The 25,874-nt window shown below is 35.6% G+C and overlaps 1 long non-coding RNA gene across 1 annotated transcript in view; it reads left to right on the forward strand.

Annotated features, from left to right (window-relative positions):
- The first annotated feature begins 10,762 nt into the window (after positions 1–10,762).
- The window catches only part of LOC150092786 (uncharacterized), an 84,507-nt gene continuing 69,395 nt past the window's right edge, over positions 10,763–25,874 (forward strand). Inside the window, exon 1 of the long non-coding RNA XR_016550527.1 lies at positions 10,763–10,778. This is a non-coding gene — a long non-coding RNA (uncharacterized LOC150092786). The remainder of the gene's footprint in view (positions 10,779–25,874) is intronic.

Genomic DNA, 25,874 nt, shown 5'->3' on the forward strand with positions numbered 1-25,874 from the left:
CAAAACTAAATGATATATTATCTACCCAGTGACGCATCTTGGCAGGAGTGCCTCAAGGGTCCCTACTGGCACCGATACTTTTCACGATTTACATGGCGGACATTCCGCACAATCCAATGTCATCCATCATTGCCCTATATGCAGACGACACAGCTATACTAACCAGATCTATTAAACCGCACCTTGTCACCAATAAACTGCAATAAAACCTGCAGAGATTAGAGCACTGGTTCTCGGAATGGAGATTACAAATAAACCCTCAGAAGAGTATCGCCATGCTCTTCACTAAAAACGCAATATCTCCCAAAGATGACATCTTCCAATTTAATATCAAGATTCCCTGGAAAGCAGAAGCCAAATATCTGGCTGTACTGCTGGACAAAAAACTAACCTTCAGTCCACATATAAAAGCCTCATGTACAAAAGCATCAAGAGTCATTGCACAGCTTTACCCTCTTATCAATAGGAATAGCAAGCTAGATACCAAAATAAAACTGCTCCTTTATCAGTTGATGATTCGATCCATTATTACTTATGCGTCCCCAGCCTGGAGCCACACCTCAAATACAAATATCCTCAAACTACAGAGAGTGCAAAACAAATGTCTCCGCATGATCTTAAATGCACCATGGTATGTCAGAAATGTCCAGCTCCACTGGGATACAAATATCCCCTACATCTACTCTTTCCTGCAGTCTTCGGCAGTAAAGTTCTTCTCAGCATCCTCTTCACATCCAAATGAATTAGTGCAACAAGCAGCAAATTATGATAAAACAGACTTCTCCAAATATAGGAGACCCAAGGCCATCCTACTTCCAAATGAAGATCTTTAAATCGCACCTACTCAGGCAGAGAACGTAGCTCATAAACTTTACCTCACACAGCAACCTTATCAGATAGCAGGGATTATAAAAGCATTTTGCTTCACCCTTATAGTCAGCAATGTCTTGCATCTATAAGGGAATAAAAGGCGTTAGCAGATTTTTTTTTCTGTTTACCAAAATTGAATATAATAATTTCCCAAACTTTTGGGATGGTAAGCCAGTTGTTACGATTACGGTTTGATCGATGAAGCAGAGCCGCTTTCATTGAATAGTCGTTAATATCTATACATAGCTTTTTGCAATAGTTTGATGTTTCCCATTGGATTGTATAGTTTGTGGTTTAATTCCATACTGGACAAGGCCAGATTTGTGAAGTTTGCTAAGTGGATGAGGTGTTGATGTTTAGGATTATTATATTGACTGATCTTCATGATTACCTGTACTACGACAGATTGCGTGAACATGATACTTGATATACCCCAGGTATCATCACTATTAAAAGTTCGTCTTTTAGATGGAGTAACAGAGTTTGAATTTACTTAATTTCAAATTCGAATTTACCAGTCAAATTGAGCAATTTAGATTCTGCCCAAGAATCTAAGAATAGTCTGTCAGGCAGCGTCGTAAAATGTGAACTGTTCCAAGTAACGCGTTTTTATAGTTCATGTGAGGTTTCTTCGTTCATGTTTAATTCTGTTTAAAAAAAAAAAATGTTCGTTTTGAAATTTTATCAAGTGCACCGATAACTATCGTGATGAATTTATCAACAATTTCATCTGCCTCCGTTACTTCTCTACTATCTGCACTCATGAAAGTTATTCTTCCATGGTTATTCTTCCTCCTACTTACCACATTTAAAACACTGGCAGAATATTCATTCGTCTGCACTGCTAACTTCTTATAATCTGATTCTGTCTTCCTTACTTACTGATCACCTTTCTTGCCTGTTCCTTGGACAGTACATGTATTAGCTGGTCACGTCTTTTTTTCAGCTGTTGTTTAATGACATCTAGGATGCGAGCCATTGGAATTGAATACACTACGATCTAAATTGAACGCACTGGACTATTTAAAATACAATACCAACATCGCCGTGACAAAAGCTGACAAAGGGAACATTAAAGTAGTCCTATACATAAAATCTATGAACGGAAAATGAAACTACTCTTACGAGTTCGAAATAGACAATCTCAGATTAATAACGATCGTAACAAAAGCCACAGTCATAAGCTTAGTAAGCTACTGGATAAAATGGCATCGATAGATCAAAAAACTGTTGTAAAATTAGTTGACATCACGATCCTCTTCATATATGAAGATGTCAGTTTAATATTTCTTTAAAATTGAATTCATGTGTTCTTGTGGGAATTTTTCTGGATTTTTTTACTGAAGGAGCTGTGTGGACAATGTTTAGTAGGATTAATGAATTTGTAGGGCTACGGAATCCACAAGCGGCCTGAGGAGACAATTACTTTTCCGTAGTTTTGATGCTCCACATATTCTAGGAAGGTGGATTTTGGCATGTTAGGTTACAACAGTTATTATTATTATTATTATTATTATTATTATTATTATTATTTTAACGGTGTCTCCATGGAGTCAAAAGACTCATCGCGGGAGATCCGACATTGACACACTAACCATTATTTACACAATACCTGTCATATCTCTCCTTAAATTCATTCACAGTTGAAGCATTCACAACCAGTTCTGGAAAAGCATTCCACCCATTCACAACTCTCCAAGTAAAAAATCTAGTCCTAACACCCTTGTTAACCACACTCTTACACAATCTCCAGGGATGGCCCCTCGTTCTCTCACATCCTGCATTGGTCTTAAGAATATCATCAGTATCAATCCTGTAAAATCCCTTTAACAATTTAAATACCTCTATCATATCTCCTCTCCTACGTCTATCAGCTAGTTTTTGGAGCCCACAGATCATCAATTTATCCTCATAAGGAACATCCCACAGACCTGCAACAATCTTTGTAACCCGCCTCTGAATCCTCTCTACCACTTCCGCATTACCAAGAAATCCTGACCAGATCTGTGCACAATAGTCCAAATGCAGCCTTATTAATGCCTTATAGAGTGGAACAATAACTTCCCTATCCCTGCTTGTTAGTGTGTTCCTCAACAACCATGTAATTTGATGTGATGTTTGATCTATAATTTTTTTTTTTTTTTCAGTTTAGCTCCATATATTCTAGGAGGGGGAGGATTTTGGCATGGTAGGTTACAACAGCTTCTTGATCTATCGATGTCGTTTTATCCAATAGTTGGCTTTTGGTAGGGTTTTTATTAATCTGAGAGTATCTATTTCGAAATCGGAGTAGCTTCATTTTCCGTTCGTAGGTTTTGGGTATAGCGTTCGGCATGGCTATGTTGGTATATTTTAAATAGTTCAGTGAGTACGGAATTCACCACATACCGAAACAATAGACCTTTCTAGCCTAGGAATTTCCAGCAAATATAGTGGATCGATTCGAATTCACAATTATGTCAAAATACTTAACGTGGAATGAACAAAACAACTATACCAAGAAGTTAAAGCAGTGGTCGCCAAAGTGGTCGATTCGGGCTCAGGGATCGATAGAAATATATACGACATCATTGTACGGGTAATATTTAATTCGGTTAACTTGAATTATCTCTATCCTGAATGACAATGCAATTAAAAGTGAATCGTGGAACAGTGACATGAATAGGACCTGTAAGATGGAGCAAGATCATGAAAATAGTTACAGAGGCCAATCAAGTAGGCCAAAATGACGTATTTGCCAACAAGCGTCTTTTTTGTTTATCCTATTATAACTACGTAATAGTAAAATAGAGGGGGTCGATAAAAAGTCCAGAAACTCTTGAAGGGGTCGACGGTCAAAGAAGTTTGGCGACCCCTGAGTTAAAGGAATAGGTTCGCCATTATCACCTAACCTAGCAAACGTTGATCTGAAACTTCTGGAAGAATCTTTGCTCTCGAGGCAAAACATCTATTTGGCTACGATACATATATGATATATTTGCAGTATGGAATTAAAGAACTCGAATTCCATCTTTGCAAAAAATGAACAATCGCCAACCCCGAATTAAATTCACATTAAGGAAAGAAACATCAAGAGCAATTTCCTTTATGGTAGTTCATATCCAAAGGAATCCCAGTGGTTCGCTTTCTACTTCCATCTACCGAAATGTATTCACAATACTTTAGTACACCACCCATCTCAGAAATAGGGAATCATAAAATCTTCAGTGACCAGAACACACAAATTTTTGTTTCCAACACGAATTGGAAACCATCAAGCAAACAGCTCTATTAAATGGGCACAACACCAGAACAAAGCAAAAATAAATAAATAGTTAACATCGTTCCCAGACAACATCCAGGCGAAGAGGTACGACCCTGATAAACTCCCATATCCTACATCAAAGGCATCTCCAAACGAGTGGCTAACATTATGAAAAAATTCCAACTTATTACCAATCATAACCTTCGAACTCATTGAAGAAATTCACAATCAGTTACCCTCTCCAAAAGAAAAACTATCAACAATGATGCCACCTGGAGTATACCAAGTATTGTGTTCAAGCAATTTCTCATACTACGGGCAAATAGAATACCTCTCAATAACAATATATCTCAAGATCAAGACCAAATCTAGTCTTGATGTGGTCTTGATGTTGATATTGGCTAAAGGTAAAGATTGAACTCACCTCTCAGTTTCCAAAAGTTACATAGAGCTAACACGAACTCTCATACTCTCCACGAGAGATAAAATGAGTTATTGGATTTATATTTTATTTTATTGCAACCACATCCGGCTCATCAAATCTCACAAATCTGCTGGCTCAGCATGGAATTGTAAACCAAATTATTGTGCAAATCTATGTATATATTATATAACGTCTGTTCCATTAAATTACTTAAGCTCTATATTTTCGACCAATCTTTAATCATAACGACTGCATTAATATCCAAAACTTTTGAGATGTTGTTATGCTCAGATATGCTAACGTGACTGTATTATAATTAACTTAAGAAATTATCATTTTCAGCTCAATAATTTTAACTTAACAAACGAGCAACAATTGTATATAGGGATTCAAGTTAAGCAGGTGGGTTCTAATGTTCTATTTTGCACATTCCTTGCTTTTGTTTGTTCTTCGCTCCCATTGATGATTCCTTACAATATCTAAGACGAAATATTTGTAATCAAAAATCAGCTCATGCCTTTTATTCCGGTATTGGGAGTAGATGAGGCCTTTTAGCCTTATTAACTTTTGGAGGATGAGTAAGCAGTTCAATCTCTACTGATAGCCAATCAGTGATAGCTAGCCCAAGGTTATCACTAATTAAGCCGCACTCAGTGAAGAAAAGGCTAACAAGTTCCGCCATCTTATGTTACCTAACACTAACACAATATTTTTAATGTTTGAAAATAGTGTGGGTTCTACGGTCGATTTTCTTGATTTGCGGGACGAAAAAAACCCGTTTGTCCGTGCCAGAGATCGAATAACTCCGGAAGCGGTCGAAGAAATGCTTAAAAAAGTTCCTCTAGTCGGCGACTAGAATCGTACTCGTGATTCTCTTTTTTCGGGCGGTTTAGGGCTGCGGAGTGTGATCATTTCCACTGAGCTACACAGGCTTTTTACTGTAGCACAAGTGCGCTTGTAGGTGGTGAACTGTAAACTCTATATAAATATTATTCGGTGACGAAGGAATGCGTCTGAGAGAAAAAAAAAGAAGAAAAGAACTGAACCTGGAGGTTCAGTGGCATTTTTCGAATAGATATTCATTGATTCAACCAACAGACATGGATATTTCGTTTGCCCCAGAATTGAAAACTCTCCTCGGTATGGTAGGAAGTTGAAGGTGATTTCTGGAAAAGAATACATCGTATCGAAAGTTCAAGCAAGCAAGCTGGCATGTCACTGAGAAATTACAGGAAAAAGTATGAAAGGAAAGCTTTGTATAAAATTAGCTAAACAAACAAACGTCATGGGAAAACTTCCATAAGGATATAAGACATAAATATCAGGAAGGTAGCAAAAGCTTGAAAATGGTTGAAAGGATTGCAAAAAATGAATTAGAGATGATAAAGGTTTTATAAAAACGGAGAGTTATTCTGGAGTGCTAGAATAATTCTGGAATGCAATCCTCCGATTGCATTTTCTTAAATGCAGTCTGGAGACTATATGAATCCTTGTATGGAAAACCACCAGAAACCTGAGTTGATGAAATTTATCTCCATGGGGGATAAAAGAAGTTGAACTATTATTCAACTAGAAATGCTCAAATGTGGAAATATGCACATTTTACAATACAGTACTTCATAAGTTGCAGAACCATGGTCAGAAAGTCTAAATTCTGATGACTAGAGCAGAGCTCTTAAGATTTTCTAATCTTATAAAGTTATCAGAAAATATTCATCATAGAAATCTTCTAATCAATCCTTGATCGGCAGACAGCTTTCTGCTTTGTAAATGAAGAGCAGATCTTATTTTACAAAGCAGAAAGCTATGTGCCGATCACGGATTGATTGGAAGATTTCTAATGAATATTTCCTGATAACTCTTTATTCTTCATTGAGTTGCTAGATTAAATACTGCAAAGACTTGAAATGGGGACTATTAAATGTGCTAATATGACCAAGTCAGCTGAGTTATGTCCTTCGAATCTTTGTTATAATGTTATCTCTTGATTCGATAAAAGAAGTGAGTCTTTTCAATTTTTTTTGAATGTCAGTAACCTCTTTTTGTTTTCTTTTAAGGATATCCAAGCTTCACATCTGTATAGGAGTACTGAATTAACGAGTGTTATGACGTTAACTGTTTACAATTGTAAGCGTGTTATCGTATAATAACCTCTTATAACACTCATCCATAAAAGAGACAAAAAATTAAATCTAAGAATTATAGAGATATTTCGTTAATGATTATTTCATTACGGAACATTTACTTATAAGATTTACAGAAACATACATACGTGGGTGGTCTGAACACTTCTCGGTCTCAACCATAAATGGCAATACTATCGGCAAGATTTTTTTTAAACGTTGGTACATCTGTCAGAAACATCCATGTGAAATTGCTGCCAGTCATTCGATCAAGTAGTTTGTTTTTATACAGCTGTCGGAAGCCAAAGTGTTGACTGTATCCCTTGAAATCGATAAAATTGAGTATCGTGAGGTTATAAAATTCTTTGTAAAAGAAAGTTTAATGTCAATAGAAATTCATTCGAAGTTCATAAAAGTTTATGGGCACTCTTCTCCTTTGTTTTCGACAATTAAGAAATGGGCTGCCGAGTTTAAACGCGGCAGTACCAGCCTTGAAGTTGATCCATGTTAAGGACATCCAAAAAGTGTAACAACACAAGAAATCATTGATGAGTGCACGATGTGGTATAGGATGACCGGTATAGGATGAATCGAAGTACTTGAAATTGCTGAGACTACAGGCATTTCAAAAGAACGTGTAGGATACATTTTGCATGAAGAATTGCAAATGAAAAGGCTTTGCGCCAGATCGGTGCCACGCATATCAAAAATGCACTAGCATGAAAATCTCTTAACAAGTGCTTGGAGCATTTTAAAAGAATCAAACTGATTTTATGCGCGATATATTATTATTATTATTATGTGACACCTCCAGGGAGTCCAAAGGCTCATCGAGGGAGAGTGTGCCAACAGCATCGAAAGATTGATCCCTTCGAACTACTAACCGTTCCCAAACTGGCTTAACTTTTTACAAGCCGTTAGTTGCAGAGGCTCTACCAATCAACCAACCTTTGCTGGCCTACTATGGATGAGACTTGTATTCACCCCTACACAGCAGAATCCAAACAGAAGCCGGTTGTTCAACGCCAAAGAAGACAAGGTCATGGCATCGGTGTCTTGGGATGCTAAAGGCATTTCGTTTGTTAATTATCTTGAAAATGGTAAAACAATAACCGGTGAATATTATTCCCACCTTTTAATCTAACTAGATGAAAAAAATTATAAAAAAAGACCCGGTTTGCAGAAGAAAAAATCATCTTTCATCAGGACAATGCACCTGCCCACAAAGGTGTTTTGGCAATGGGAAAATTAAGCGATATGCACTATGAATTGTTGGAATATGCACCCCATTCCCCAGATTTGGCTCCCTCTGTCTTCTATCTCTTCCCAAAACTAAAACTCTTCCTCGCTGGTCAGCGTTTTTCTTCGAAACAAGCGGTGATTGCAGCTGTAGAGGTATATTTTGAAGATCTTACTGTGAACCACTATAGGGACGGGATAATGGTCGGAGTATCGCTGGAATAAATGTATTTGTCTTAAGGGAGATTAGGTTGAAAAATAAAAATGATTTTGAAATTATAGTTTTTTTTATTTTATTTTATTGTTAGGCAGGGAACTTTTCAGAACATCCGCTTACATACTGATGAAGGGGTTAAAGAATATTACGGGGGAAAAACCTTGGAGAAAAACACTGGGTTCAGACAAAGTCGAAGTTGTCAGGACCATATTTTCACTTTAATAAAATTAGTTCAGTAATTATGGGAATGTATTAAGACCTTTTTTTTTAAGATATTCACTCTGAAGTATTTCTTGATGCACTAGACGTAACTTGAAAAGGCACATAAAAAGGTCAAAAGAAAAATAAAAGCTGTTTAAATCTCATAACTGCATGGTATAAGTGGGCCATTATATCGAGTAATATAGTTTGGAATTAAGTTATTGCTCATCAATCAGAACTACCGGTAGCTACAGAGTATGAACTGCATAACTAAATATAGATATTATTTCTGGGAAAATTCCCACGTTATAATGCATAACTAAACGTTGTACAGTAAAATCAGAAGTAAGAGAAGCACATACATTACACCTCCTGTTACTGATCATCAATACGGATCACATTTTGTAGGAAAATTTTATTAAACCTAATATCAAAATTAGAGAGGTTAATCTCAGCTCTTCAATTTATACTGATCATGTTACATAAGTCTGTACAGTGTCTACAGGATCCTTAAGTTGAATAACTTATGCAACTAATTTGGATAAAAGTCATCAAGAAAAAGACAAAGACTGAGAAAATATGTAAGAACATTAAACCATCAGCTGTATACTAAATAGAAAACAAACAAAACGAGTTAAGCATTTGAACTATTTAAGCATCACTTTTATTGAGAATAGAAAATTAAATATGGACAGAATAACCAAAGCTGTTATGGTGTGGATTGAATTGAATAAATTTATATGGAACAAATGATAAATAGGGAGAAATTCCAACTAATTTTAAGTTATGGATCTCACTTCTGAGTGATAATTAACGTAGTTCACCGTACTAGAGGGACCAGAAGAATCAGTTCTGAGAAAAATCATAGGAGTGAATAGATGGCGTCAATCATATCAAAAAATGAAGATATTAGGAGGATACTTATTAATCTTATCAATCATATCAAAAAATGAAGATATTAGGAGGATATTTATTAATCGTTCAAGAATGTTATCATTCAAGGATGGGCAGCCAAAACTAATTTTATGTGGTATGGTCACATAAACAGAATACTAGAGGACGTATGCCAAATGGCACGAAAGACTCAAAGACAAGTCGACCAAGATCTAGGTGGATTAATTCATTTTCAGAAGTACATATGAAGAACAATATATAATATCTGAGAATACTGTGGTCCCGACAAATAACAGACTAGTTTGGAGGAAAACTGTCAGTGGGAATTAGAAGTATGTATGCTTATCATATCATGCTATCACAGTATCTTTGTATGCCTCATGAGGCTATTCTCGTATATCAGGAATTTGACTATGATTACTCTATGGATATGCAGGAAATACCTAACGATTAACGATTAATGTGTTTTGGTATACCATACTTATAAGAGAAATTATAAGGTTGAGTTCTAGAGAAAAGGTTTGACTATATTTCATTCTATTATGAGTTTGGGGGAAAGTTTACATGTGTGTTGTCACTTTAAAGAAAACTGGCTTTTGCTGGAATGTGTGGACATACAGCGGAATTTGAAAAACGATGGTGAGTTGCACCTTTCAATTGGAAAACGGCTGCGTTCGATTCTCGTCGACTAGAGGAATCTTTACTCTCTCTCTCTCTCTCTCTCTCTCTCTCTCTCTCTTTCTCTCTCTCTCTTCAATTGAAAGTGAGTTAGCCGATCATGTGGAGGTAGTAGGATTTTTTCTCCAGTAAACTCGGGTTTTTCATCCCACATACAGATAAATCACCCTTGAGAACATACACAATTTACATGCAAAAATACTAGTGGTAGTTGTGTTGTTGTTGATGGTAGTGGCAGTTCTCTGTAATTCATGGATTAAGTGGTGGAGATGAAGAGTTTTAGTGTTGGTACCCTCCCTCGACGAGTTTTTGGACTTCTTGGAGGTGTCACATAATAATAATAATAATATAAGAATCAAGTGGAAAAACTTCGTATTTATCTTGGAGAAAATAAGAAAAAGAACAACAGAAGGTGGATTTAAAAAAGGTGGTAGTTATAATAAAGTGTTCCAAGAAACGAAACTATAAGAATTACAAGAAAAAGACCATGCATAAAACAGCCAGAAACCATGATCGCCAACTTTCGTATCGTATTAGATAAGCACAATAATGAACATTTAATATTCCATGTAGTTAACGAAAATTTTCATAAAAGCCCGTCCAGTTATGTCAAATAAGTTGCTGATCTATCAAATCTACTTCTCCGAAATTGGATATTTAGAGGCTTTACGAGGAACACATTAAACGCAATGATGTAATTATCCCTAATAGCACATTATTTGAAACACAATGAATTGGTACTTACGTTTACATGTTTATGTGCTACCACAATTTTATACAACGTTTTAATATTTTATTTCTTTGAAATTAAATTCCATTATAAATATATGTCTCGTGAAGGCTTCCGTAGTTTATCAAACTGCGTGGACATGGCGGACTCTCTTGAAAGTAAGAAAATTTGCCGTTTGTATCATGGTTGTTTTCTCGCATTACAACGCGTTCGAGAAGAGAAATAGCAGAAGTTTAGTGAATTATAATAATAGATTAATTATCCGTACTTTAAGTAGTTGTGTTATTGTTGGTTTTTCGTTGGTCTTGCTAATGATATGACTCACTAAGCCTAATAGATATAATCTATTAAATAATCTAATAAATACACATATTCAGTTTGATTTATTCCTTGACAGATTTTTTTTTTTTTCAATCAAAAAAAATAATAAGACAACCTTCTGATCAGTATATCGTCTTTCGTTCTGTGGGTACAAGTTGCTGCGCAAAAATTTCACGTATTTCATAATAGTTTCCTGGAAATGAAAACTTTTTTCACATGCGTAAAATGAATGTACCCATTCTTATTTTAGAAGTTAGATATTTGTGAATGCAACTAAAGTACTGTATTTAGATGAAAAGCAAAATGGGATGTAAGGTTTTATAACACAATATCCATGAAGTCAATAATGTAAGCCCCATTTTACAATGTGCTTTACAGTTGGGAGCATTTCACATGTTTTTTCAGCTCCTCGTGGTGTCAAATTTAAATATATCTTAAACATTTACGAATCATACATGCATACTCTCTTATTTCCAACTTCTTTCACCTTAAATAAAAATTTCCTAGAATGCAGTTTGAACTGTCACAGAGTAGATAACTATTTTATTTAATTCATTATTAAATTAAGACTCTTTCCTGTGCATTTGGAAGGAAGGTTCTAAATAGTTAGTCTTTTAATAAAGATTTTATTATTTTATTTTTTCACTATGTGGATAATGATATTGCCCTTGGAAGAAATAGTAGTCCATGTGGGTATTACTCTCAGCTGTAGTTTTCATATCTATTTAGATGAGCCAATTGAATGTTCACTTAATTTTTTTTTTTTTAAGTTAAAGGAAAATAATCTAGGTATAATATTTTATCTAGTTGTCACATAATTCTATCCTTATGACATAAATCAGTAAAAAGTTTGATAATCTACATTATATAATCATTTGTAAGGGGACTTTTTACTCTAGACACAAATGAGGATTTTCCAGTAATGGCTAGTGGAGGCAGAACTCAAGAGCATCCCTAGACTTCTCCAAGGTTGTGATTAGGAAACACATAGATCCATGTAGCATGGTACTTAGTGAGTATGTGAAATGGCGAACTAGAGTTAGATGCTACAAGTTTGCCTTTGGTGAATGTGTTCAAGGAGAGATATCATAAATGTTTCTGTGTGAGTGATGACTGCTGTCACCTAATTTTATCCTTATGAATATCCATAAATCAGTGAAAAGATTAATAATTTACCTTATATAATCATTTGTAAGGGGACCTTCACTCTAGACACAAATGCGAATTTCCCTCTTATGGCTGGTGGAGGTAGAACTCAAGAGCATCCCTAAATGTTCTCCAAGGGTATGGTTAGGAAACATGAGATCCATCTGTTTCCTAACCACAAATTAGCATGGTATGTAGCGAGCATGTGAAATGGCGAATTAGCATTAGATGCTACAAGTTTGACTTTGGTGAATGTGTTCAAGAAAAGATATAAACATGTCTGTATGAGTGATGACTTTCGAGGAACATGCATAATAATAATAATTAAACCCCCAACTGGCCATGACATTTATAGACATTCAGCTAAATCTGGATACAATTCTGTAATACCCATTGAATAACATGGATAAGAAGTGTAATATGGTCTCACTATTTCATCCACCTTGGCCAGTAGGGAGGTTAATAATTGGTGTCTCCTAAATATGAACAGCCTAGAATTTTTAGTTCCTGTTAATAACTGGAAGACCTTTATTCTAGGCTGTTTCCATTAATGATGAAAATAGTCTCAGGATGCGATAGTAAGGGTGTTGCCAAAAAATGCTGGTAAACCTATAACAGTTTACTTTCTAACAGTAAGCTTTTATTCAACATGTACAGGCATTCATTGTAATCCCCCCCCTTCCTTCTGTTATGTTGATCATTACTAACAATATTTTCCAACATAAAGATATGCATAAATGCACATGCAGAGGAGATATATGAGAAATAAGAAAAATATCTTGACTGTGTTATTATTGATGATTGTGAATCTTGAAACTTGCTCATGATAGAACTGGTGCTAGATATTTTGTTATCCCCACACAGTTTTTTTTTTTTAACTATTCCCCTTTTTTGTTAATTTTTGCATTTTATTTTTACTTCAAAATTTAAAAAATAAAAACAGAAAATTAGTATTTCATGAATTTAAATATAAAAAATTACTTTTTGTATATTGATGGAATTAGTTGCATTACTGGCATGCACTTGCTTTGCTGGTGCCTAGAACCAGCCCTAATTTATGATTTAAAAAAAAAGTATTCATAGATTTCAAAAAGGAAGTGATCAACATTTATTTCTGAGCAGGATAAAAATAAAAATCTTATTGAAAAGAAAAATATATAGGAAAGATTAAAAAAACAAAGTGAACTGTATAGATTCAAATATACAAATATTATTGGAGAAAAATGAAAGAGTTTGAGAACAAGAACTGAACCTCAGAAACTTGGTGTCAGAATCTGAAGAGTACACTAATTGCTTCAGCCAGTGAGTTATATTGCTGATATTGTGTGCAAAGATAGAAAACTCAGAACTTCATGGCAGATTCAAGAAATCAGATAGCAGATGATTATGAAGGTGGCAAAATGTTCTCTAGTTTATTGAAGAAACTTAGATATAAAGGAGTACTATAAAAGGAATCAGATTACACAGATGACACAAGAAAACTAGATAAGGATATTCTGGATGTTTGAAATGATTAACTGGTTACGAGATGAGTATTGAAACAACAGTAATAAAAGCATAATCAAAGTATGTATCAATATTTCATTTATGACATCTTCTTGAGAAGATCATATTTGACCATAAATGATCAAATTTGGAAGTAAAAGTTTTACATAGGCTGCACTGTTAAACTTTTACACCTCCATAATTCAAAAGGCCTAATCAGAGGTCATATTCTAAATGATTGGGGTAGAGCTTTATATTACCCATCTGTAAAAAAGAGGATTAATATTCAGTTGAAGAATTACAGAGGAATCTTTCTGCTGAGTGGTCTGGATAAGATTTATATAATAATACTTGAGAAGAGTCTAAGAAAAAGCAAGAAATATATAAGAAGAAGATGATGATGATGTGGAAGGAATATTGTGAGAATAAGAATTAGAGAAATTATGAAATATATATAAGATTGTTCAACTAATGAGTGCCCATTTTGCTAAGATATATCAACTAGGTGTATGCAACTTGGTGCCCAGTGCTACTACTACATTGGATGAAGAGGTGCATGAAAATGAGGTCGAAGAGCTTTTGCATAATCTTGATAAGAATTTGGCAATCGGGACAGATGGAACATCAGCACATATGCTAAAATTATGCTCATCTACATTGGGTAGGCCTTTGAAATGTTTTTATAACTTGAATCTCAACTGAGAAAAATAACAAAAGAAATGGAAAGAATATGATATTGTACAAGTACAAGGGTGGTGCAAAAACTGATGTGTCTAACCACCAATCTATCGGTATCTCTGGTGTTGTTAGTGAAGATTTTAGAGAAGTTGGTAAAAACTCACATTCAGAAATGGGTAGACAGACAGCATATACTCTGCAAGTAACAGCATGAATTTACTAAAGAGAGGTCATGTTTTAGCAATTTGCTTATATTTTATAACAATGTTACAGCCAAGTTAGATGAGGGAATGGATTCACAGTGATACTGTTGGATTTTGCCAAGGCATTTGATCTGAAGCGTATACTAATTGCTTCAGCCAGTGAGTCCCAAAATATAAGTTTGGAATATAAAGTCTTGATTTGGATAGGCAGATGATTGACAGACAGTGGGTGTGAATCTGCCAGATTTAAGGTGACTAGTGGTGACCCCAGGGTTCAGACATTGGACCATTGTACCTGAAAATGACTATTAGTTTAAATTTAGTAAATGTAAAGTTATTACTATTATTATTACTATTATTACGGGCAACTCCAGGGAGTCATTAGACTCATCGAGGGAGGCCCCAAATCATATTCATTACAACCATTTGACATTCATACAGTATCTATCATACCTCACCTTAAACTCATTCACTGTCACAGCATCCACCACAGTCTCAGGGAGCGCATTCCACTCATTCACTACTCTAAAAGTAAAGAACCCAGCTCTAACACCTTTACTAACCACACCTTTGCCCAGTTTCCATGGATGTCCCCTAGTCCTCCCACAACCAGCCCTGTTCTCAAAAATATCTTCTGAATTAATTTTATAGAAACCCTTCAGTAATTTGAATGTCTCAATCATATCTCCCCTCCTCCGCCTATCAACCAATTTTTGCAACCCACAAATCCTCAACCTGTTCTCATACGGTTCATTCCACAGACCTGCTATCATCTTGGTCACTCGCCTCTGGATCCTCTCCACCTCCTCCCCATCAAGAAGAAACCTAGGTGACCAAATCTGAGCAAAGTAGTCTAGATGGGGTCTTATCAAGGCTCGATAGAGAGGAACAATAACCTGCTTGTCTCTGCTTGTCAACGTATTCTTCAGCAACCAAGTGATTTGATGAGCTGTTTTGGTCACTTTTGCAATGTGTCCCCTAAATTTCAATTCCTTATCTACCAACACTCCTAAATCTCGTGCCTCATCAATTTCCTGGAGCAGGGTTCCACCAATGCAGTAAACTGCCGCCAATCTTTTCACCCCAAAATGCATAACCTTACATTTTGCCACATTAAACTGACATCCATTCTCCTTAGCCCAGACCTCCAATCTATCCAAATCATCCTGCAAAATTTTGACGTCATCTGCATTCACTATTGCCCTACCCAACTTCGCATCATCCGCAAACAAATGAACTGTTCCTCTCAGATCATTTCCTATATCATTTATGAACAAATTAAACAGCAGTGGTCCAAGAACAGATCCTTGTGGCACACCACTAGTCACAGGCCGTCTTGTGGACTCTACTCCCGAGTAAACCACTCTCTGATATCTCTCCGTCAACCACCCTCCTATCCATCTCACCAACCCTATGTCCATTCCCATATGCTGCAATTTACTGATTAGAATTCCATGTGGAATCCTGTCAAAGGCCTTGGCAAGGTCCAGTAGAATCACCGTAAACCCATTACCCTTATCCAGTTCAGCCGTCACTGTGTTATAATACGTGAGCAAGTTACTGAGGCATGACCTACCCTTCACAAAACCATGCTGTCCCCGATACAGTATCCCATTTTCTTCTATTCAATCTTGTATTTTCCTCTTGACTATTTTCTCTAAGACCTTGACAATGATTCCTGATATGCTAATCGGTCGGTAATTTACAACAGCAGATTATGCACTTAACATGAGGAGACTTCCAGTGGCATATTATATTAGTGGGGTTATGCCACAAAAAACTGATGAGACTAGAAATCTTGGCATAATGGTGGGTAGGAATTTGAAGTTCAAAGGTCACATAGCAACAATTTCAATAAGTCAGAGGATAATTGTGATGTTGAAGTGAACCTTGGCATGTAAGGATAAGGAAATCATTTTGCCCCATTGTAAAGGGGCAAAATGATTTCTTTATATGGAAGTTATAGTTCTCTCCCTGCCTTCCATATAACTTTGGAAGGTGGGGAGAGAACTCAGGGGCATCTATAGAGGTTAAGTTTGTTTGCAGTTATGAAAGGAGTAAGAGCTAGATTTTTCTCTCACAGAGCAGTGAGTGGAATAGTTTGCCTCTTGAAGTAGTGAGTGCATCCAGTATGAGTGAGTGCGTTTAAGGAAAGGTATGACAGCTGGTTTGGGTGGTGTGTAACTTCCTTCAATCAGTCCATGACTGACTGGAGGTCTCGGATAATAATCTTAGATGAGAAGCATAGAAAAGAACAAGTTGGATTCAGATCAAATAGGTGTTTTCAAGACCACACTTTTGCTTTACAACGAATAGCTAAGGAATTGTGGAAATATAACAAGAATCACTAATGAAGTGTTGTAATTCTGGAAAGGGCATATGTCAAGGTGCCAACAGAAAAGCTGTTCAAAACACTACAGTCATATGGTGTAAATTGGATATTGTACAGAGAAATATGTTACCTATATTTAATTTGTAAGTCAGCTGTTAGAATTTAATGTACAGGCAAATAATTTAATATAAAGTCAAGCATGAGCTGAGCTTGTGTGTTCTCCACCATTAATCATCATTTGCATAAGTCATATTATGAAGGACAGTAACATATCAGAGATATTAAACTCAGATCTTTAGTTTATACAGATGATTCTATGCACCTACATAAATCTGATATATCTCCTAGACTCTTTAACAAAATTAAATGTAGCTGTAATGAATTTCATATAGAAGTCAGCAATAAGTAGGGTTCATATATTTTTTAAAAAAAAATACAGGACACTTTCGGTTTGAATAAACCAACAAAATTTTATTGCTTTTCTTACTTCTGAACATCAGCAAAGGGAAAAGAATTTAATTAATTATAGCAATCTTAAAATTGAACTTTAAACAATACTAAATCATTGATCTTTGCCTGTGATATACTTCTCAGATGACTGTATTTTCTCAAGTAAAGAATGATTATGTTTTACCAAGTTATGAAATTCCACACAGTCCTTATTGAAAAACACTTTAACAATGAGCATATCTTTCACAGTTTCTACAGATACCCTATTCTTTTCGTTTGTCCATAAGGAGGTTATCTGGGAAAGCAGTCTTTCAATACTAGCATTTGTGCTAGGAATGCAGCAGAAGAAACTCAATAATCTTCTTCAAATTTATTAATTCATTTACTCCAACACTGTTGAATAATTCATACCAAATTTCTCCTGTAGATTTTGCTTTAATTTCTTCTTTCTTCTCTGTAATTGCCTTTTTCAAGATCATCACCTCATCAAACAGTTCAGTTTCATTGATTTTTGTGTTTGGGCAGACCTCTTCAATAGTTGTTACACTTTTCCAACTGAGACTGGCTTCTGGATTCTTCAATAAAATCCAAGACAAACTTTCAAAAGTAATAATAGATTATCAGGTTGTCAGAAGACCATTCTTGGATATATTCTATACAGGTGTTTATAAAATTCATTTTGATAATTACCATAATTCTTCTCAGTGATGAGTCCATCTTCAATTAATGCCTTCAGTAAGGACTGTTCTTTCCTTGTTGCAAAATCATTATCTCGTCTCTGCTGAAGTTTCTCTAAGAGGCTTTCAGTAATGGATTTGCTTCAGCAAGAGTGACTTTCTCACCTTCAATTGCACAAATTGTTGCATGAAACATTTCAGATCGGCATTCTAGAAATGTGGCTATTACTCTGAAACTGGATTACTAAAGAAATTTTTAGAAGCAATGGTGGTTTATCAAGTGAAAGAACATATGATTTGAGAACTTCGTACATTTCATTCATCCTTTTGAGAGCAGGGTACAGAGACAACCATCACGTTTTTGAGTGCCCTAACACTGTCTTGTACTCAGTATTTAAAAAGTCATAAAAACCTTTGAGTGTATGCACTCTAACAGTATAGATATAAAAACGCTGATATAATTTTTCAATGACAGCTTGAATCAGCTGCACATTGTATAGCATTATTTATGATATGGGATGAACAACCAACTCCTATCAATTCTTTCTTTTAAGGTTACACGGTGATCAGCATTCATATTTATAAATTTAGGGACACAAAAACACACGTGACTTGACGTTTCGACCCCTATATCGAGGTCATCATCAGAAGGATACAAGTGTATAAGGAACCAAGCTACATGCCCTAGCCCTGTATACCATTAAACTAAATCTACGTAGTTAATTAATCCTTTTCCCTGGCCTGACCTCTAGTGATAAAAAAAAAATAATAAATAAATAAATAAATATATATATATATATATATATATATATTAAAAAAAAAAAAAAACTCCTATCAATGTATGATTCAATTTTGATTTCAATTTATGAAAAACATTGTTCTTTCCTCTTCTGGAACTTCCACCAAAATTTGTATTAGTATTATCTGCTGACAAGGCAACAACTTTCTTTTCAATATTCCACTTTGTCATTAGTTGGCATACATATTCTGCAAGTTGGTCTGCAGTTTCACACGGCAAATCTAAAAACTCTAGATTTCAGGTTCCAGTTCTAGTTCAATACTTCATACCAGAAGATGCCATCAAAACTATGGCATCTTCTGGTATGAAGTATTGAACTAGAACTGGAACTATTTTCAAAGCACCGTGGTTAGAACTGTCTATCATTATTGACACATAATTAGCTTTCTCAAGTTCGTTTCTGAAAACAGCAATTGCATAAGGTGCATATACTCACAATTATAGCTTGAGTCTTCTTTTGACCGCAAGTGAACTTTTTCTCACATAGTTTCCGGATTATTTTCAACGTGCAGTCCATCGAACTGAAACTCTGTTTGTGCATGCATACATGATATGCAAGTGTAGCTTCATCAGCTGCAAGATTTCTTTCCATTTCACCCATTGTTTTTTTAGAAAAATAATCTGACACTTTACTACTTGCATTTTCTGCTAATTTGTGTCTCTTCGTAGCGATGTGCTGCGTGATGTCTGACCGACTGCCATGTTGTATGCTGAATATTGCATTACATTATGTACATTTCACTTTCTCGTCAACTTTGCCATCACAATTACATGGTATAATAAAAGGGTATTCAGTCCTTATCAATTGTCAGTATTGCCAATTGATAAGACAATTTTATGATCAATTGGCAATACTGACATGTTGAATGGGAATGTTAAACACAAATTACAGGACAATTCTGCGTCCCGAAGAGTTTTATCAGGACGCCAGGACACAAACTCGTAATAAGGGACAATCCCGTAAAATACGGGGCATATACAAACCCTAGCAATGAGAAGACAAGAACTTCTGAAATAGACAGGGATGTGAAAACATTGCCTACATTCATGGAATATAGGCAATGTAGACAAATAGGTTCTACAACATATAGAACAAGTAAAATATTTCATTGTTTAGCAAATACAGAAATAGATCAATCAGAGCCAGTATGGTGGGGAGCCATTCAAAGAAATTTGTATGGAATAAGAGAGAAATTAGCCAAAAAAAACTAAACTAGCAGTGCACAAGACAGGTGTTCAAGCTTATACATTGATTGTCATTCATCCTAATGTTTTAGGAAGAAAATGACAACATTATCCATTATAAAAAAAAACCTCACCCTCCTCATCACTGACTTTATGGTCAGTTTTGATGTTTCCGCTTTGTTCCCAATGTTCCATTTAAAGACATCTTTGTTCTAATTCATGCTGCATTTCCTCCAAGTATCTTGTTTCAGTTAACTGTGAATGGCATATTTCATTTGATAAATTCTACAAACAGAAGGTACAGCCATTTGTTTCATGCTTTTCTTCCCTCAGCTAACTACTTCATGGAGACATTTGAAGGGAAAGCCTTAAACTCTGTTACACATGCTTACCATTTGGCTGTGCTATGTAGATGATGTGCTTGCCATTTGGCCACAGGACTTGGACACATTAAAACCCTTCTATCTCACAACCAACATTCAAGGATCCAATTCGTGTTAGGGGGAAAAAAAAGTAACAAGAATCTGTCCATCCTAGTTAATCAAATCCCATGTCACCTGATTTATCCTTGGCATTCACTGCCTATAGGAAACTCGCCCACAACTGCACCACTAACCTCTCAACAGTTTGGCATTATAAAGACTCTGGTCAGCAGGGTAAAATTGATTTACTTGGATGACAAGGTACTCACTTATGATCTCAACACATACATAACACCTTTTTATCCAATGGCTACAATTCCCACTGAATCAGAAAAAATATTAATACCCAATTTCTTCTCCACCATCCCCTCCAAATATATACTGCACTAAATCAATCTTCATCCAATATATCTATTAGCAAGATGGCCAAGCTCTTAAAAATAATAATACAATCTTTTGACCTCTTTTAAATCGCACAAAAAATTAGCATCCCTTATGTACTTTTCTTTAAGACCAGCTATATTCTTCGATCTTTTGTGTGTTATCCAAGTACCTGATAATCACAACCTGTTCAGTAGATAAGAACAGTATCAGTAAGTATACAATACAGCAGTGGTTCTCAAACTTTTTGAAGTCGGGGCGCATTTAAAATCCTACAAATAATTGTAGGCGCACTATATACAAATTTCTGAGAAATATGTTATAATAATTAAGTCAAATATTACAGAAAAAATAATAATGCGAAAAAAATAAAATGAAACATACCTTAAGTTTATTCATTCTTGTGTGTATGAGAAACATGAGCCTGATGTGTCCTAGCGATTGCTTCAATGTTTGTGCATATATTTGAAAGGCAAACTCTCACTTCCTCGTCAATACATTGAAGAGTTCCTCTCTTTTTACACTTAATTGTGGTGAGGGTAGAAAATCCTAATTCACATAAATATGATGTTGAAAATTGTAGTAAAATGTTCAAAGCTATTTTAGATATTGACACATATTCTTCTTTAATAGAAATCCAAAAGGCTTCAAGAGACAATTCCTTATATTTAATCATCAATCCATGATCAGTGGATATAGCTGCCAGTTCTTTTTCTTCTGTTAATGTTAAACCAAAATCACTTGAAGTTTCCATAAATGGGTTTCTAATCCAATCGTATTGTTCAGTGTTAAGTGATGGAAAATAAGAACTCAGTTTTTCTTCTAAACTTGTTAAATGTTCAACTATTATTGGAAGTGTTTCATTTATGCAAGTGTTACTTATCAATGGAAACATTTCCAAATTACCTTCAATAGCTTTTCTTTTCCAAATCTGTAGTTTTCTCTGGAACGCTTTCATTTTGTCAGTGGATGTGAGAATATTTTCTTCTTTCCCTTGCATGCTAGTATTCAAAATATTGAGCTGCTGAAATATATTGGCCAAATACTGTAACCTGGCAATCCAAAATTTGCACTGAAGGAGGTTACAAAAATGTAATTGTTTCATCTTTTCAGAAAACGCAAGAAGTTCTTGTCATAGCTCATGTACACGGGTAAGTACTTTCCCCCTTGACAGCCACCTCACCTCAGTGTGTAAAAGCAGCCATCTGTGTTGTGAATCCATATCAATACAAAGCTTTTCGAATAAACACGATTTGACAGGGCTTGTTTTAATAAAGTTTACCATCTGAACAACTTGATCTAAAACTTCTCTTAATTTTTCTCCCAATGTTTTTGCCATCAAGGCCTCCCTATGAAGAAAGCAGTGAGTTACGATAACATTCTCATTTTGTTTTTTTACAAAAGATGTAAGGCCCTTAACACAGCCTACCATGGAAGGGGCTCTGTACAAATGCCTACACGACTTCCATGTTAACTGCCATTTATCAAGATAGCTATTCAAAATGTTAAAAACATCCTTGCCTTTTGTAGACACACTTAATTCTTTGCAAAAAAGAAACTGATTTACTATTTGATCTTCATTAATAAAATGGACGAATGCTAAGAGTTGCGCCTTGTTGGTAATGTCTGTTTGACTCATCAACTTGCAATGCAAAATTTGAATATTGAAGTTTATTACTGCATACATTTTTCTCGATATCAGAAGACATTTCTATAATACGCCTGTGAACTGTATCGTTGGACAGAGGAATCTTGCTTATTTTCATTGCTTCTTCATTTCCTAGCATTGTCATGACCATTTTTTTGCATGCAGGCAAAATAAGTGACTCACCTAAAGTATGATCTTTCATATTTTTTGCTATCAGTTCTGAGACTTGATAGGAAGGCGATTTGAGCCTTATCAGAAACAGTCATTATACTTTTAAAAGATTTTTGCTGCCTTTTGTTTGCTGTTCAGACAGCCTCTTGAAAAAACTTACAGATTTATCTTGTAAATTAGAGTGTATAGTTTTAAAATGTTTACTCAATTTACTAGGAAGCAATGATTCATTTGCCATTTTACATCCACATACTAAACATAGCGGCAAAGGATGATCTTCACTTCCGGTCCAAGTAAAACCAAAGCTTAAATAACTTTCATTATATTTGTGAGTAGGCTGCGATTTTGCTTTCTTACTTGCACTTTACTTTTGCTCACTTCCAGAATCTGATTCTTCAATATCATGCTTCTTTTTGAGAAATCTATCCATTTTATTTGGGTGTATTTATCTGAAAATAAGTAATATGCACATAACATCCACTTTCAACACTTTTAAAATAAGTAATATACACAACAAAAATAAACCATATTCTTGTTCTCTTTGCAAGAAAAACTGCTGTTAATTAATATAATAATGATGTGTTGACAAAAAGAGCGGTATATCCGTAATGAAAAGTATAATAGAGTAACTATATTTATTTTTATATCTGGACAGATATTTCTCTGGAATACCACAGGGCGCACCCGGAAATCTTCTAGGGCGCACCCTTTGAGAACCACTGCAATACAGTGTTCTGTCCTGTTTACTGCTAGCAAAATGCAATGGAAATAGAAGCAAAATATAAAAGACTTCTAAAACAGGCAGAAAATGCTTTACTTCTGATTACATCAGCAAGAAAGCAGACAACATCAACTGCATTCTTGGTAACGAAGCTGTAGAGCAGATTACATGTTTAAGCTATTTAACTGGAATATTAGTGAGGATGGCAAAGTAAATTTAGAAATAGATAATAAAATCAGAAGCTAGTTAAATGAAGAAGAGAGAAATAGCCAAAATACTAAACTCTCTAGTACGTGCATGCACATACTAGAGATACTGGGATGTTCAAACCAATTTTAACTTATAGATCTGAGAGAGAGGCTAGAAATAAAACTTTTTTTTTATGTGAATACTACCTGCAAAAGGTTGTAAATTTTTCGTATGTTAGTGGTGAGCTAAGGATTATATATCTTTGAATCTGGGAACCCTGCTCTAGAGACCAAACATGGAACTTTTTCAATATACTTGAGATCTTTAATAAGCAGGGTAGTAGTCTAACATTACATTACAAATATCATCTACTATTTGAAGATAGAAATCAATAGATGTGATTCTGAGAAAAATTAATGGAATGAACAGAGAGCATCAGTAGCTGAAATGTGCCAAAAATGAAAATATTAGTAAAGAACTTGATGTTAGAATTCAAGAATGCCTGAGTAGAGGTAATTATGGTATACTCAGTATGCTGGCCCAATTTGCCAAGTGAATAACACTTTTGCTCTCCAACCAACAGATCACAGCTTTGAATGCCACTATAAGTGTGGATGTTTTGTGAATGTCTGTAGGTCAAAAGCTCCACGAGAAGATGAAATCCAAATTGAGGTCATAAAGATTGCTGGTGAAGAATTAATAAAACACCTACGAGAGAGGTTCCAGCTTGACATACAAAATTCATGCCAAGGATTAAACGGCATGTGCGATGGATAGCACCATCTATGGGGAGCTTGGTGTACCAGTTTCAACTCTCTACCTGCTTCATTCAGTTGGAAGCACTCGTTTGATTAACATGTGGCATGCTAAGTGGCTGTAATGTTAAAAATTGAATACTTTGCTGTGATAAAATTTTTCACCAAAGAAGAGCTTTCTCCAAGTGCTATCAAACAGCGATTGGAGGTTAATGGGGAAGCTTCTCCTTCATATTCCACTGTGAAGGAATGGGTTAAACAGTTTCACCTAGATGTTGAAAGTTTATTTTACACTTTGTCAAACTATAATAAATTTAGTTTAATCCTTTATCCAAGTGTGTGCAAACAAAGTTTGCGCCTGAAAGTATCTTCAGGACTGAGGTAAAGTGGTACAACACCGGGCAACTCCTTGCAAAGGTAGAGCAAGCTACCAACACTCCTATCTCAGTATCTCCCATAATGCAAAACACATCTCCTTGCAGATATATATATATATAATGCTATGCATTAAGGGAAGGGCCACTACCCAGACTAGTTTCGACCTTTATTGAGGTCTCTTCAGTGGGAGCCAGACCCAAGTGGAGATACCAGGCAGAAGCATTAGCAAGGTCATCTCCTCCTATAGGAGCTGCCAAACGGTGTGCCCTTTTTATTAAATTACTCTGGATTTAGAGAAAGATGTTGAAAGTTTATTTTTCACTTGGTCAGACTATAATAAATTTAGTTAATCCTTTATCCAAGTGTGTGCAAACAAAGTTTGTGCCTGAAAGTATCTTCAGGACTGTGGTAAAGTGGTACAACACTGAGCAACTCCTTGCAAAGGTGGAGCAAGCTATCAACACTCCTATCTCTGTATCTCCCATAATGCAAAACACATCTCCTTGCGGATATGTATAATGTTATGCATTAAGGGAAGGGCCACTACCCAGATTAGTTTCGACCTTTATCGAGGTCTCTTCAGTGGGAGCCAGGCCCAAGTGGAGATACCAGGCAGACGCATTAGCAAGGTAGCAAGGTGAAGATAGATACTTTCAGGTACAAACTTTGTTTGCACACACTTGGATAAAGGATTAAACTAAATTTATTATAGTCTGACCAAGTGAAAAATAAACTTTCAACATCTTTCTCTAAATCCAGAGTAATTTAATAAAAATGTAGCACACCGTTTGGCAGCTCCTATAGGAGGAGATGACCTTGCTAATGCTTCTGCCTGGTATCTCCACTTGGGTCTGGCTCCCACTGAAGAGACCTCAATAAAGGTCGAAACTAGTCTGGGTAGTGGCCCTTCCCTTAATGCATAACATTATACATATCTGCTAGGAGATGTGTTTTGCATTATGGGAGATATTGAGATAGGAGTGTTGATAGCTTGCTCCACCTTTGCAAGGAGTTGCCCGGTGTTGTACCACTTTACCCCAGTCCTGAAGATACTTTCAGGCGCAAACTTTGTTTGCACACACTTGGATAAAGGATTAAACTAAATTTATTATAGTTTCACCTAGAGAGAGAGCATCGAAGATGGTCCTCGTGATGATCAACCTATGGAAGTGATGACTGAGGAAAATGTCTCTCTTGTTGAGGAGGAACTGCTCAGTGACAGACAGCTGAAGCTCAGAGAAATCTCAGCAAGGTTGGGGCTTTCTATAACAACCATCTTTCACATCATTCTTGAGAAGCTTCACATGACGGTC

Source organism: Typopeltis vanoorti, chromosome 25 (genome assembly GCF_054136105.1).
Source record: "Typopeltis vanoorti isolate ZY-2024b chromosome 25, IOZ_Tvanoo_1.0, whole genome shotgun sequence".
Taxonomy (NCBI): domain Eukaryota; kingdom Metazoa; phylum Arthropoda; class Arachnida; order Uropygi; family Thelyphonidae; genus Typopeltis; species Typopeltis vanoorti.